Genomic DNA, 16,645 nt, shown 5'->3' on the forward strand with positions numbered 1-16,645 from the left:
TTGACAAAGCTTATAGAAACGTTTAACTTTCCCTGGCCTAAGGCTCTTCCATTGTTATTGCTTAACTTACATTCTACCCATTTGGAAAACATCAGCTTTTTCCCTTTGAAATGATACCAGGAAGCCCCATGTGCCTGAACATAGGAGTCTACAACCCAGCTCTCCTTAAAGATGATGTTCTTCCTTATTGCCAAGGCATTAAAAAGCATTTCACTAAAAATTCTAAGTTAATTGAGGATTCTTTTAACAGCAAACTCTTGGGAGTTTATGATATCCAATATCATGGCTTCCAACTTTGAGATTTTTGGACTCCCTCTAAATTCAAGCTAAATTCAAAGGCATTGACTCATGGATTTACATTTCTCATTTTAAAAAGGCAGCCCAGCATGAGTAGGCATCTTCCATCATCAGACATCTCCAACTGAAGCTGACCTGCAGCCAGTCACTTGGTTCTTCAGACCAGGACAAGAAATTGAAACTCAGTTTTAAAAGATTACTCAAACGGCTAAATAGCTACAAGACAACCCATGTTTGGAAAGACAGACCCCTTACATGATTTATTTGATTGGTTATCTTCAGATATAGGTGTCAGGCCTCTGAGCCCAAGCCAAGCCATCGCATCCCCTGTGACTTGCACGTATATGTCCAGATGGCCTGAAGTAACTGAAGAATCACAAAAGAAGCGCAAATGCCCTGCCTTGCCTTAACCAACGACATTCCACCACAAAAGAAGTGAAAATGGCCGGTCCTTGCCTTAAGCGATGATATTATCTTGTGAAATTCCTTCTCCTGGCTCATCCTGGCTCAAAAAGCTCCCCCACTGAGCACCTTGTGACCCCCACTCCTGTCTCCCTTTGACTGTAATTTTCCTTTACCTACCCAAATCCTATAAAACGGCCCCACCCTTATCTCCCTTCGCTGACTCTCTTTTCAGACTCAGCCCCCCTGCACCCAGGTGAAATAAACAGCCATGTTGCCCACACAAAGCCTGTTTGGTGGTCTCTTCACGCGGACGCGCATGACAATAGGAATATTTCTCACATTTGGATTTCAAATTGTTTAATTAGTAATTGTCCTTGTGTCGTATTTTTTATTCTCAAATCGATCTTGCTTTGCATTTCTCTATCTAAAGTGTTTGACAGAAACTAAACTCATGATAGCTAGATGCAAAGAAATTATTCAACATGCCATACTTCCTTTATAAGTGGATGAAATCCTGAGACCCAGTTCCTCTGTCCCTTTGTGTTGCCAGTTAATTCAGCCTAAGACCTCACTAAATTCCGAAGCTGTAGTGCCTCTACTCTTTCCCTCTAACGTAGAGAGACATCACCCGGGAATGCGACTTCCTAGCAATGTGGGGAAAAGCTACATTTAAAATGCTGATTATCAATGCTTTCAGAAGAGGAAGATCTTAATCAAAAGGGGGAAATGAAAAGAAAAGTAGCTCAGAGATGTCTGAGCTATGTGAGGTATGCAAAATGTATCAGACCCAGAGAGACATGAGTATAAAAGTCATGGCCCTGCACCCATGCCCAGGAGCAATTGTTTAAAGGCATTTTGTTCTTTGTTTCCTTCCTTGTAGTTTCCAGACTAGCTGACAAATTACTTAAAATGTTACCACAATTTGCATAATATGACCCTCACCCATTATTTTCATGTTCCAGGAATTTGTGATACAAAGAACAACATATAGACAATCAATCACTTACATTATTTTAACAATCCAATGTAAGAACGGTCCTTTTTTTTTTTCCTTTGAAAGTCCACTTGTAACTGCTGCTAATCAAAGCATATATTCATGGCAATTTGAATATGTGTCTCCTTGGTTGCAGTCCCCAAATATGACCCAAATAAATTCTCAACTTATGTTAATTTGCCTCAATTTCTTTCTATAGTTGACAAAAGGCACTATGAAAATCAAAATATTCTTTGGTATAGGCAGGGTTGCTAGCTTTTTTCCTCTGAATTTTAACAACCTTTTTTATTTCTAGATACGAGATAATCTATTTTTTGTTTCATCACAGACATACATATTAGTAGTTCCTCTTTTTAAAATTATAGGTTTACATGTATTAAATGTGACAATTTCACCTCTATATCTGTTAACGATACTTATCCATCATATGTCACAAATCAAAACAATGGGAACTGTCAAATACCATTAGAGAACTTGGTAATCACAAAGTAGACAAGAACAAAAAGTGGAAATTCCAAAATCATTCTAGAAAAGAGGAAAAAAATAAGGATACTTAGACTTAAAGGTACTTAAAACAAACTTTAAATGCATAAAGCAAACTAAGAGTAGCTCCTGAACAGGTTCCACATGCATATAAATTCATCTACCTGTTATGTCTGCGAAAACAGTATACTACCTTTTCTCCCCACATAAACTTTCTCTCTAGATAAACTTTTTTTGGCCCTTTAAATGGAATATATCATTTTCATTATTTGGTCATGAAATATAGGGAAGGTACTGGGGAAGCAACAGTGGAAAAGGCAGAAGCATTCTTGACCCTCAGGAAACTTACAGTCTACGGGGCAATACCAATGTTGAATAAGCAATTACAAGTACAAATACAAAGGGAGCTTAAGGGGAGCTAACCTCTCATGGAGGGGTGAGATTTAAAACCATTTTTATTGCCATCCTATGCATTATTAAGGAAACAGGGAAAGTTCAGGAAAAAATTACATTAAAACAATATTTGAAGAAAGGTAAAGCAGAAGGGAAAACCACAGCTTTTGACTTGAAATAAACAACCTATTCCAGTCCAAGATTTCAGGTGCTTTCAAAAGTAACTGAAATTTTATTTTTACTTAATTCCTTTATTTATATATATAAACCTGAAATTAAGCCAAAAAGCATGATATGAGACCCAAAAAAACTCACATCCTACTCAACCAACCAAAACCGTTTAGGACTTAAATGGGACAAAGGATTTCAATAGCACTAACAGCTCAAGGAATGTATGTTAAACCTTTTGTTTTACATCCAGAAAATTTGAAAACTGGGCTAAATATTGTATATATCGGAAGGTTTTAAAAATAATTTATATGATTTAATCTTACCAAAGAAAGCTTATTCATTTAAAGACATTTTTATACCAACCCTTCATATCATCAGTGAAAACTGTTTATTAAGGGGGAGTAGTATGAGATACAGAAACAGCATAAACTGGCTGGGCGTGGTGGCTCACAACTGTGATCCCAACACTTTGGGAGGCTGAGGCGGGCAGATCACGAGGTCAGGAGATCGAGACCATCCTGCCTAACACAGCGAAACACTGTCTCTACTAAAAATAAAAAAAATTAGCCCGGCGTGGTGGCGGGTGCCTGTAGTCCCAGCTACTCGGGAGGCTGAGGCAGGAGAATGGTGTGAACCCGGGAGGCGGAGCTTGCAGTGAGCCGAGATCGCCCCACTGCACTCCAGCCAGGGCAACAGAGCGAGACTCCGTCTCAAAAAAAAAAAAAAAAAGAAAAGAAAAGAGATAGCATAAACCAAAATCTCACATGTAATCCTTTGATGTTAACTGGATTTCAGAGTGAGTAAAGTATTGCTACAAACCACAGCAACAGGACAAAACACCACTTTGTTTTGAAACTGCACATGTGCTTTGTTCCCTAAGAACCTTTGGTTTAGACTTTTTATACAGTAAGCCATTTCATTAAATATGGTTAGATTCACAGTCTCAGACCTTAAATAGACACACTTAAGTGACACACTTGATGGCAACATTCTTATAAATTATAACCAATTATATGGCGTAATCTCAGCTCACTGCTATCTCCGCCTCCCAGGTTCAAGGGATTTTCCTGCCTCACCCTCCCCAGTAGCTGGGACTACAGGTGTGTGCTACCATGCCCAGAAAATTTTTGTAGTTTTAGTAGAGATGGAGTTTCACCATGTTGGCCAGGCTGGTCTCAAACTCCTGACCCCAAGTGATCTACCTGCCTCAGCCTCCCAAGGTGCTGGGATTATAGGCATGAGCCACTGTGCCCAGCCTTCTCTAGATAAACTTTCGATGAGCCTAATATGAAAAGTAGTGCAGTGAACCGAGTATTATATGACGTAGTTTTTCATCCTGAACATACATGTGTTTGTCATCTGAATTCAAATTCTCAAAAAAGAGTGGGGAATACACAACTTCTCTTACTGAGTTTGAGGTACAAAGCCCACATACTCATTTGGCCACTAACATTACCATTTGCAGATATTGAACAGCTTTGCAAATAAAATTGTTCAATATATCAATAACTAGATAGCTGGCTTGGATTGATAAAGCTGTAGGGTTGTTTTTTTGTTTTTTTTTTAAGACACACAAACACGAAACTGTAGTTTCCCAGAGGATAAAACTGAAATACTTGACCATCTGCAATTCTAATTTATTTTCCAGGCATACATGCAAAATTGACCAAGATCCTGTAGGAGCATATTTAAACAGCTACAATTTGATGTATGCATTCTAACCACAGTCAGAGTTCTATTCTTCTAAGTATTTAAAAAGAACCTATAAGTGGGCATGGAGAAGAAAGAAGCAAACTAGCAAGCTATCTTGCATGCTTTCTTAACTCTATATAATCTTCTCCATCTACAAGTTTATGTCTCAATAGATAGGAACTAAATAATATGGTCACAGTTGTCTACATTGGTGCCACTTCTGCAGTGGCAAGAGAAGACAACCTCCCTCAAATGGTGAAGGATGGATAGGTGAAATCCATCTTCACATGCCGAAAAGACAAATTATCTGTCTAGGACACTGTTATCACAGAGCAAATACTCACCATCATTCAAATTCAGTAGAACTAGTGGAACTCCTGTACAACAACTACCTGTTTACTGAATTTGCAATTGTTCCACTATTGTCAGTTCCACGAGGACATGCACAAACTGTATCTTTATCTTTTTACTTCTAGATTTGCATAGAGCCTAGTATATAGAAAATTTACTCAATAAATGAATGAATGGACAAATGGTTGGATGAGTTGCAGTGTGGTACAAATTAGTCTCAGTAGCTACTGAAGATACTGCTGCTGTATCAGTTAGGATGTTTTCAGGTACATCAACAAATGACAGAATGGTAGACCAAAATGGGTTAAATAAAGTAGGAGTGTATTATCTCATTTAAAAAGAAAATTATTCCAACATCAGAACAGGGATTCAATTATGCCAGATGGGTTGAGATTCTTTCTGTCTTTCCCATAATTAAATCTCGAAATGTTAGCAATGTCTGCCTTCATGATCATAAGACAGGTGCTGAAGTTCCAACATCATATTATCATGAGAATAAAAAATACTCACAGAATCCGAGCACTTTGGGAGGCTAAGATGGGTGAACTGCCTGAGCTCAGGAGTTCAAGACCAGCCTAGGGAACATGGTGAAACCCCATCTGTACACAAAATACAAAAATTAGCTGGGTGTGGTGATGCACACCTGTGGTCCGAGTCACTCAGGAGGTTGAGGCAGAAGGATCACTTTAGCCCAGGATTTCATGGCTACAGTGAGCAACAGTGATATGCCACTGCACTCCAGCCTGAGTGACAGAGTGAGACCCTGTCTCTACCAAAAACAAAAACAAAAACAAAACCCACAGCAGAAAGGAAGGAAGTGAAAAGAAAAAAAATTTTTTTCTACAGATCCTTCATGCTACCATACTTTTGCTTATCCCTCACTGGCCAATATGCTTCACTTGTCCATTGTTGGACTGATCACCAACAAGAATAATGGAATTTCCATAATTGGCATAGAATAGGTCTCTATGGATAATGGAGAAAAAACAGATGTACTCGTCCTGCCCTACACTGCCAAATGAGCAAAGTAAAAATTCTATCTATGTGCAGTAGGAAAGAATAACTGTAACCTGCAGTATTTGCATAGCTCACATATAGCATGATATATAGCAGATCCTGAAAAGTCAACACATTCTCAAAGTATTCATTCACTCACAGAGCATAGATTTGTTGAGCCACCTACCATGCAGCAGGCACTGTTCTCTACACCTGAGAGACATCAGAGAATATAATGTAACTCCTAAACCTCATGGAGTTTACATGCCAAAGAAGGAAGACAGATAATAAACAATTAGTATAATAAATAATTATATGTTATACATCATTTCATATCTATATGTGAAAGTGACAAGTAGTGTTTAAAAAAAAATCAGGGTAAGGTGGATCCAGGTGGAAGTTTTAAATAGGGTGATCAGAGAAGACCTCCTTGAAAAGTGACAATGACTTCAAGGAGAAGGGGCCAAATATTAAGACATTCCCTCACCCAAAAAACTGACTGATTCTGGATTCTAAATGGCAAAAGGTCAGATTGTTGCCTTCCCAGCAAAGCCTAATTATTCAGAGAGCCTCACGATAGCTGCTATTAATGTGAAAGAACATGTCAGAGAAAGAGCAAGAAAGCAAAAGCTGAAGAACTATGTAGAATACATCCAGAAAAATGTTTGGTTGTGCTTACAGGCACCTTGGAAGGAAATAAACTTAGAATTTACTAAGATTGAGGAAACTGTGTTGCTAAAGAATCTATGAGCCTAAGAACCAAATAGCCTTGTGACTCTATGGGCCTACAAACTAAGCTGTAAAATATATGCAACTTTCAAGAGGAACAAATTCCCCACAGCCCTCTTAGATGTGATCAAGAAGAATAATAGACAAAGAAGTTTCTTCCAGAGAGAACAGCAGGGGGCCAGAGACCAGTGGACAAGAATTTACTCCCATAAAGCAGAAACAAGGCCCAATCAAGGAAGTTCCTTCACTACTAAGGCAGAGGTCTTTGACCCCCAGCCATCTAGCTGGTTTCCCTCAGTGCTATGAACCAGTGTGACTGCTGTGTTTCTCCTTCTTTCCTTTCCTGAATAGGAGTTTTCATTACAGTTATCCTGTCTCTGGTCCACCACTGATTCTGGTGGGAGGAAGTGGTGACAGAAAGAGAGGAAAGTATTTTACCTTCAACTTACAGGTCACCAGATAACTAGGAGCTACCTATGGATGTGAGTGAGAGGACGGATCATCACCAGTCAACATACCTATGGATGCTGAGCTGGGTGCAGCAGCTGAATATAACTTTGAGTTGTCTCCCTGGAGGAAGGGGTGAACGTGCTCTTTGTGGCTTGCCCAGAGAGAGGATGAGTATGAGAAGGATATACACAGAAGCTTGGCAGCCAGAGTTTCAGGCTGTGGGAGAGACAGCTAGTCATCTACTAAAAATTATCCACTCGTTATTCCTAGGCACAAAAATAGGTTACATTTCCCCGTCTCCTTCACAGACTGATGTAACCATGTGACTAAATTCTCAACAATGAAATGTGAAATACGAGTAGATGTGGTATGTGCCTGCCTCTTCAGGACCGGGCCTTTTAAGACAGGTGTGCTTCCTCCACACTACTCCCTCTTTCCAGTGGCTGAAATCTGAATGCAATCCTGACCTTGCACCAGATGACAACGTCCTAGGGGACAGAAGAGTCATGAAATGCAAGAAACCTGGGTCCTTAAATCACCATGTGAAGGAGAGCTACTACCAACCTGGGGTACCTACCTTCAGTTATTACATGAGGAAAAAATCATTTTCTTGTTGATTAAGTCACTGAATTTCTAAGTCAGGTTTATAACAATTTATCCTCCTCTAACACAAACATTTTGCTAATGCATAAATTATATCCTATATATTTTAAGACGACAAAAAAGAACATAATACACTTTGGAAGCCTTTTAAAATAGCTAAAATGTTTTCAGTTTTGAAACCTACATTTTCCAGTTATTTTGAAAACAAATACTATGGTGGGATCCCTTATTACAGACTATAGATAATGAATTATTAATATGCTTAACATGTAAGATTTAGCAAAACAATGAAAAAAGGAAGAAATAAAAATGTTATTTGCCAATGTGGTACTTAGACATCTTCATGGTGCTACAGCAATTGAAATGCAAATGTATTCCGTTGCCATTAAAAACTCCTTTCCAAATGCAATTACTTAATGCCTTTCACTTATATTAAGTAGCAAATTTCTCAAGAGGAAGGACTTTGTTTTGCTCTCTACTGTGTAACTAATACCCGGCACAGTATCTCACATATAATGTGCATTTAATAAATACTTATTGAATGAATACATCAATAATTGATTGAATGAAGGAATTTCATTTTTCATTGGTTTTAACTTTTGTGAAAAAAAATGTTTAGTAGAAATTCAAAAAGCAGAAAAGCAAAAAAGGTGTACTTTCTTTTTACTACCCTTAATGCTATTAAATGGAAGTAAATATGGCCTGAGAAAGCCTCTGTATTTCCATACTTGAGCCCTATTGGACAAATCATAACCTAACATAGCAGGTAGACAAGACTGAAAACCTAACTTAGGGGAATGCTTCTGCGGCAATAGATGAATCTCAGCCAATCCCAGGAGCCATACTTCGGCCACTCACACACTGCTCAACGTTCCAACTGTGTTCACATAAGGCAAATGCCAAACTGTAATCAATCCAGCTGTTTCTGTACCTCACTTCCATTTTCTGTATGTCACTTTCTTTTTTTTTTTTTTGTCTATAAATTGCTCTGACCACGAGGCATCCCTGGAATCTCTATGAATCTGCTGTGATTCTGGAGGCTGCCTGATTTGCGAATCATTTTTTTCTTGCTCAATTAAATTCTGTTCAATTTAATTAGTCTAAAGTTTTTCTTTTAACAATGCTATAATTCTCTCATCATCAAACTTTAAAACTGTATCTCATTCAATGGGTACACCAATAGTAAACTCAGAAACATGTCTGGATTTTAATTTCTAGCTTGAGTATTCTATACCCAAAGCCTGATACTTATACAAGGGAATATAAAAATAAACCTCTGGTAAATTATGAAACAGACTTTTCTAACTTCAGACATCAATACTAAACTTTCCTTTTATCACCTTGAATTTCACAGGGGGGACTGTGCACATTACTGAAGACTGGATTTGGCTCACAGCAGAAAAAAAAAAATCAATAGCTTGGTAGTTAATTCCCAATCTTCTCCCAGAAATGCCAACACAGAATTTATCCACAGACTAGAAATAGGTTTGCTTTGTTCTGCTTGCAAAACCAGACAATGGATCAGCAGACAGCTTACCCATAATGCCGGCATTACTAAAACTATAGGTAATAAATCCCTTTAATGCAAATATCTGTATCTCAAACTTTCAGAGGGATGCTTGTCTAAGCTTAAGAGGAGCCATAATTTTAAGAGAGATATTTTCTTCAGGGTTAGAGATTCCAAAAGAGCAGCGCTAGACTCCCTCTGTAGAATCTTACAAGGATCACACTTTTAGAAAATGGATGAATAAAACTGAAATAAGCCTGACAAATTATTCAATTTCAGTGGAAATCAAAAATAATTTTTAAACAAATTATTATTATTATTTTTGAGACGGAGTCTTGCTCTGTCACCAGGCTGGAGTACAGTGGCATGATCTCAGCTCACTGCAGCCTCCACCTCCCAGGTTCAAGAGATTCCTCTGCTTCAGCCTCCCAAGTACCTAGGACTACAGGTGCATGCCACCACACCCAGCTAATTTTTTGTATTTTAATAGAGACGGGGTTTCACCATGTTGGCCAGGATGGTCTCCATCTCCTGACCTGGTGATCCACCTGGCTTGGCCTCCCAAAGTGCTGGGATTACAGGTGTGAGCCAACGCGCCCAGCATCAAATATATTCTTTAATCCAGCATTTCATCTAAGATTAAAAATTTAATTGTCAGTGTTTATTAATCAATTTTAATTTTTAATGTGATTCATTCATTTAATAAATATTAAGCACTGCAGTAGAGATTGCCTGTTGTAAATTGCAGTATCTATGCTCCCTCTTTTAGAAACCCTGACTTTTAGCTGGCCATATGGTCATCTGGAAGAAAGATGTGGTCCCCAAGTCCCCATCTCAGCTTGAGTCCGGGAGACAGAGATTGCAGTGAATCAAGATTGCACTACTGAACTCAAGCCTGGATGACAGAGCAACTCTGTCTAATGGTAAAAAAAAAAAAAAAGAAAGCAAAATGCATGCCTAAGAACTTTGAAGATCAGAGCCACCACACTCTCCCTAGCTGCTCAATTCTAGACTTCAACATAAGAGAAAAAAATAAAGTCCAACCTTTTTTCTTTTTCTTTTTCTTTTTTTTTTGAGACAAAGTCTCACTCTGTTGCCCAGGCTGGAGTTCAGTGGCACGATCCCAGCTAACTGCAGCCTTGACCTCCCATACTCAAGCAATCCTCCCACCTCAGCCTCCTGAGTAGCTGGTACTACAGGCCTACATCACCACACCTGGCTAAATTTTTTGGTATTTTTTTGTAGAGATGGGGTTTCACCATGTTGCCCAGGCTGGTCATGAATTCTTGGGCTCACGTGAGCCTCCTGCCTCAGCCTTCCAAAGTGCTGGGATTACAGGCATGAGCCAGCATGTCTGTCCATGTCCAACTTTTTAAGTCACTGTTACTTGGGGATTTTTATATTACTTGCAGTGAAACTTAATCCTACTGGATTCAAACACAAATTATATTATAATTTGAAAGTGCTAAATACAAGATGAGTAAGGCAGAGTTTCTGCATACAATTCAGCTTAAAATTTAGCAATAAATAATGATGTAGAAAGAGTACCAGACTAGATTATGACGGATACATTTTTCCTGTTTAATAGATTTCAAACCAATTCCCTTCCTCTGGTAAGAGCAACCACTTTCCTTTTGGGAAACTTGTCTTCCATATCTGGAAATCAAATTTTAATTCCTATATCCCCACCCCTGAGCCAACTTCAATTACTTGGGAATGGAGGAAGAGCTGGAAATGTAATACAGCCTGGCCAATTAAAGTACTAGCAATTGTGATTGATTCAGAGACAAGCATATGAATCACATTTGGCCATTCAGAATCCCACTGTATTAATCAGCTATCACTGCAAAATGTTGCATAACTGAACAACCCACAACTGAGTACTTGTATTAATCTGTTCTCACAGTGCTATTAAAAACTACCTGAGACTGGGTAGTTTATAAAGAAAAGATGTTTAATTGACTCACAGAACCACAGGCTGTGTAGGAAGCATGGCTGGAGAGGCCACAAGAAACTTACAACCATGGTGGAAGGTGTAGGGGAAGCAAGTACATCTTCACATAGTGACAGGAGAGAAAGAGTGCAAAGGCGAAAATGCTACAAACTTTCAAACAACCATATATCATGAGAACTCACTATCATGAGAACAGCAAGGGGGAAATCCACCCCCATGATCTAATCACCTTCCCAACATTGGGGATTAGAATTCAACATGAGATTTGGGTGGGGACATAGCGCCCAACCATATCAGTACTTTAATACCAAACGTCATGGATCTATAGGTCAGCTGGGGCAACCCAGCATTAGGCTGCAAGTTGGACCCTTCAATCTGTTTGATCTCTACATCTCTCATCTTTCTTGGACCAGTAAACACCTGGATGAAGGTCTTCTTGTGACATATGATAGAGATAAACAAGCCAAGCTAAGGCACACAGGCACATTTAAGGTCTCTGCTCATTGTCATGTTCATTAATATCTCATTGGGATGGGGAAATATATTCTGCTCACTACAGTGAACTATAAAGTCACATGTGAGAGTAAGGGGGGTGAAGAAGTGGAAATAATAATTCAATCAATCAGTCACACCATCTTGAATTTCCAGTATCTTCAGGATCATGGTACCAGAAGGCTTTGAGCCTGGGGCTACATATGCCAATCTTCCTGGCTAAATGGAAAAGCACCTCTCTAATTGGAGAGAATTAGATAACACAGGAGGAGAAACAAATAGGTGAGAGATGGGTGGATGGATATATCGAATATACTAAATCCTTTCTTTTAAAAATGGAACCATGTCAGAAAAACATACTAAAAATAGTAGTGGTATAAGCAAGCATTGTGGGAATTCAGGAAAGTAAAAGGATTAGAGATATTTTTGTAGCAGACATTCATTTGAATTGGACTTTAAATGATAAGTGAGAAAAATTTTCACAATTGCAGAGGTAATGCAATGATTTTCAAAAAAAAATATTATGTGATCTCTCTAACAGACATTGTTGGTCTCCCTCATGGAGAACCCCTACTAGGGCAGTGTAGATGGGAAATGTGGGGTTGGAGCCCCCACACAGCATTCCCTCTGTGATACTGCCTAGTGCAGTTGTGAGAGGAGGGCCACTGTTCTCCAGACCCCAGAATGGTAGATCCACTGACAGCTTTCACCTCGCACCTGGAAAAGCCATAGGCACTCAAAGTCAGCTCACGAAAACAGCCTCAGGGGCTGCACCTTACAGAACCACATAGGCAGAGCTGCCCAAGACCTTGGGAGCCAACCCCTCACATCAGCATGCCCTGGATGTGAGGGATGGAGTCAAAGGAGATTATTTTGGAACTTTAAGATTTAATGGCTGCACTGCTGGATTTCAGACTTGCATGGGGTCTGTAACCCCTTTATTTTGGCCAATTTCTCCCTTTTGGAATGGGAATATTTACCCAAAGTCTGTATATGCATTGTATGTTGGAAGAAACTAACTTGCTTTTGATTTTACAGGCTTAAAGGCAGAGGGACTTGTCTCACATGAAACTTTGGACTTGGACTTTTGAATCAATGCTGGAATGAGTTAAGACTTTGGGGGACTGTTGGGAAGGCATGGTTGTGATTTTAGATGTGAAAAGGAGATGAGATTTGGGAGGCGCCAGGGTAGAATGATATGGTTTGGCTCTGCGTCCCCACACAAATTTCATCTTGAATTGTCATCTTCACATGTCGGGGAGGGGTCTGGTGGGAAATGATTGAATCATGAGGGGAGACTTTTCCCTTGCTGTTCTTGTTACAGTGAGTGAGTTCTCGCAAGATCTGGTTGTTTGAAAGTGTGTGGCACTTCCTCCTTTGCTCTGTCTCTCTCCCCTTCTCCACCATGGTAAGACGCGCTTTCTTCCCCTTTGCTTTCCACCATGGTTGTAAGTTTCCTAAGGCCTCCTATCCTATCCATGCTTCCTGTGCAGCCTGTGGAACTGTGAGTCAATTAAACCTCTTTTCTTCATTAATTATCCAGTCGCAGGTAGTTCTTTAGAGCAGTGTGAAAACGGACTAATATAGCTGTTATTATAAAATAGTCAAAATATTTAAAAAAGTAAAGTTTATTCTGTAAAAAATATATAGTAAGTTAAGGTTAAGTATTGATGAAAGAAAAATTTATAAACAGTGTAGTACACATGTACAGTATTTATAAAGTCTACAGGGATTTTTAGTAATGTCCTAGGCCTTCACATTCAGTCACATTTACTCAGTGACCCACTAAGAGCAACTTTTACTCCTGCAGGATCCATTCATAGTAAGTGCCTGATATACCATGTTTTTCCTTTATACAGTATTTTTACTCTATTTTTAGTATGTCTACATACACAAATACTTACCATTGCCTTATAATTGCCTACAGTATTCAGTACAGTCTCATGCTGTACAGGTTCAAAACCTAAGTCTTCAAATAGTCAAGGATTTTACCTTTAACTAACTACAATTCTTTCTAATTTAGTAACTCAGTGAAGTGTGCAAAAATCTGTTATAAACTATAAAGTGATATACAATGACTAGTTTTGTAATTAGTTCTTGGCCTAAAACAGACATTACTTTGACTTTAGGCTTAGCTAGGAATCTGTGTTAATCTGTTCTCACACTACTGATAAAGACACACCCGAGACTGGGCAATTTACAAAAGAAAGAGGTCTAATGGACTTACAGTTCCACGTGGCTAGGGAGGCCTCATAATCATGGTGGAAGGTGAAAGGCACATCTCACATGGCGGCAGACAACCAACATCCAGAAAATGTGAATTCTAGGACACTGAAACATAGACAGTACAAACACGTGATCCATAATAGAAAAGAAACAAATGAGAGGAGACCTATGATTACCCTGATTTTACACCTGGAAGTACTTTCAGACCATGGTCCACATAAGGAAATCCAAGAAAAGGTGCGCTGGGGAGAAAAAGATTTGAGTTTGGGAAGTCTAAGATGGCTGGAATTTGCAATAAAAAGTGACAGAAAGGAAAAATCATACATAGAAAGAGTTTCAGAATACTCTTCAAGTCTTGGGCTGAATACAAAGCTGTGCATGTATAGGGCGAGACTTTACAAAAAAATTAAATACCAGGGCAAAAAATAACTATCACCAAAATAACAATTACTGGGGAACTACAAACTGAACACCTGCTGGAACCCACAGGGACAGGAGCTTTTTGAGTTTTAACCAACTAGAGTGCAGAATCTTTATTAAATACCCATGACATACAAAAGAGGGTCCAATAAGCCACTCTTCAAGGACTGGACTAAGATATCCATATTACAAAATGATAGTGTAGACCCTCACAAGGTTTAAAAACAAGTCTCAAAAGAAGCAAGCTGATCAGCCACTACAGTAACAGCTTCCCAAAATAAATCTCAACCTTCTTCAAAAATTTAGACATTCAATCTATTGGTTTTTTAATGCTGGCATAACTAACACAAGTTTAATGGCTTGAAATGACACCCATTTATTATCTCACAGTTCGGTAGGTAAAAATTCCAGTACAGCATGATCCAGTACAGCATGATTGGGAGATTGTTCAAATGAGCTTCCCAATCCATGCAGGCAGTTGGCTGAATTCTGTTCCTTGCAGTTTTAGGACTGTGGCTCCCATTTCCTTGCTGGCTACCAGCTGGAGACCAGTGTGTACTCCTAGAGCAATAGTGGGTCAAGTCCCTCTCATGCTTCCAATCACTTCGACTTTCTCTTTGCTACATTTCTCTGAGTTTACTTGGAGAAAGATCTCTGGTTATAAGGGTTCATGTAATTAGATTGGGCTCACCCCAATAATCCAGGATAACCTATTTTAAAGTCTATAATCTTCATTATATCTACAAAGTCTCTTTTGCTATGTTACATATACATATTGAAAAGATCCAAGAATTAGGGCGTGGACATCTTTATTTTTTTTTTCTTTTTCTTTTTCTTTTTTTTTTTTTTTTTTTTTTTGAGACAGAGTCTTACGCTGTCACCCAGGCTGGAGTGAAGTGGCACGATCTCAGCTCACACAACATCCGCCTCTAGGACTCAAGTCAGTCTCCCACCTCAGCCTCCTCAGTAGATTGGGACTACAGGCATGCACCACCATGCCTGGCTAATTTTTGTGGGGTTTTTTTGGTAGAGATGGGGATTCACGATGTTGCCCAGGCTGGTCTTGAACACCTAGACACAAACGATCAACCCACCTCAGCCTCTCAAAGTGCTAAGATTACAGGTGTGAGCCCCCATGCCCCACTGATCCCCAGCGCTGGAGGTAAAGCCTGGTTGCGGAGCGGGGAGCAGGGAGTTGGAGCTTAGTTACGGATCCCTGATGAATGGCTTGGTGCAATTCTCTAGGGTGTGAATCAATTCCTACTCTTAATTCCCAACGGAAGTAATTTTTTTTTGTTCAACAACAACAACAACAAAGGAATAAAATACAAAATAAAAAAAATAAAGAGAGTGAGCTTGAAATCTCCTCCCCTCTCTCTCTTGCTTGCTCTCTGGCCACATGATCTCTGCACACACTGGCTCTCCTTTGCCTCCTATCATGAATAGAACCAGCCTGAGGCCATCACCAGAAGCAGATGCTGGCACCATGCTTCTCGTACAGCCTCCAGAACCATGAGCCAAATAAATCTCTTTTCTATATAAATTATCCAGCCTTGAGTATTCCTTTATAGGAACACATACTAAGACAAGCAGTAAAAAGAAACCACTGTCACAAAACATCATTATGAATCTCAAAAACATACTGAATGACAATAGCCAATCACAAATGAACACACACTGCTTAATTTCATGTATATGAATTCTTATAACAGACAAAACTAAAACAGTCATATAAATTAGATCCCGTGTTGGAGGAGCTTAACCAGGAAGGAACAGAAAGAAATGTTGGCGCTGTGGAAATGTTCTGTATCCTCACTGGGGTAGTGGTTACTCAAGTTTATATATTTGTCAAAACTCATCAAATAGTGCATTTAAAATGGGAGAATTTTATTTCTGTAAATTATCCCTTAATTTTTTTAAAAAAAGCCAACAGGAGAGAAGAGTTTTAAGAAGAGCAAGTAAACAATGTGAAATGCCATAGAAAGGAAGACGATCATGAGAATTTAAAATAATTTGTTTCAATTTTTTAAATTTAGTGATTTTAGAACAATTTCATTGAATCACTTTAAAAGAGTCCTTTTTTAAAGAATCCCTTTTATTTAAAAGATGGGTAGAATCCAAGAATGCAAGATATTTTAGTCGTAGTTACCTAGAATGAGAAATTCGAAGAGAAAAAGCTCAGGCTTTTCTATTTCAATTAGTGCATTTCAAATTTCCATGAACATAGGAATCTCCTGGGGGTCTTGTTAAAGTGCAGGTATTGATTTAGGAAATCTCAAGTGGGGTCTGAGATTATACATTTCTAACAGGAAGCCAGGTAATGTCAATGTTGCTGGTTCATCTACTAAAATAGGTGGCAAGTGTTTGGACAAATGGAGGCAGGATGGTTCACTTCCGGGTTCTTCTTCACCACCAACTCTTCCCGTGTGTGCGAGAATGCACCTGACGCCTGGGAAGGTGAAGATTAATCAGGCATGCACCA

General features: G+C 39.0%; 1 protein-coding gene across 1 annotated transcript in view; it reads right to left on the reverse strand.

The window, feature by feature from the left end:
* Positions 1-16,645, reverse strand: part of CHODL (chondrolectin) — a 467,165-nt gene that overhangs the window by 446,510 nt on the left and 4,010 nt on the right. The window contains exon 2 of the mRNA XM_023227519.3: positions 13,745-13,848. The gene's annotated coding sequence lies outside the window, so the exon portion shown is untranslated. The remainder of the gene's footprint in view (positions 1-13,744; positions 13,849-16,645) is intronic.

This window comes from Piliocolobus tephrosceles, chromosome 19 (genome assembly GCF_002776525.5).
Source record: "Piliocolobus tephrosceles isolate RC106 chromosome 19, ASM277652v3, whole genome shotgun sequence".
NCBI lineage: Eukaryota > Metazoa > Chordata > Mammalia > Primates > Cercopithecidae > Piliocolobus > Piliocolobus tephrosceles.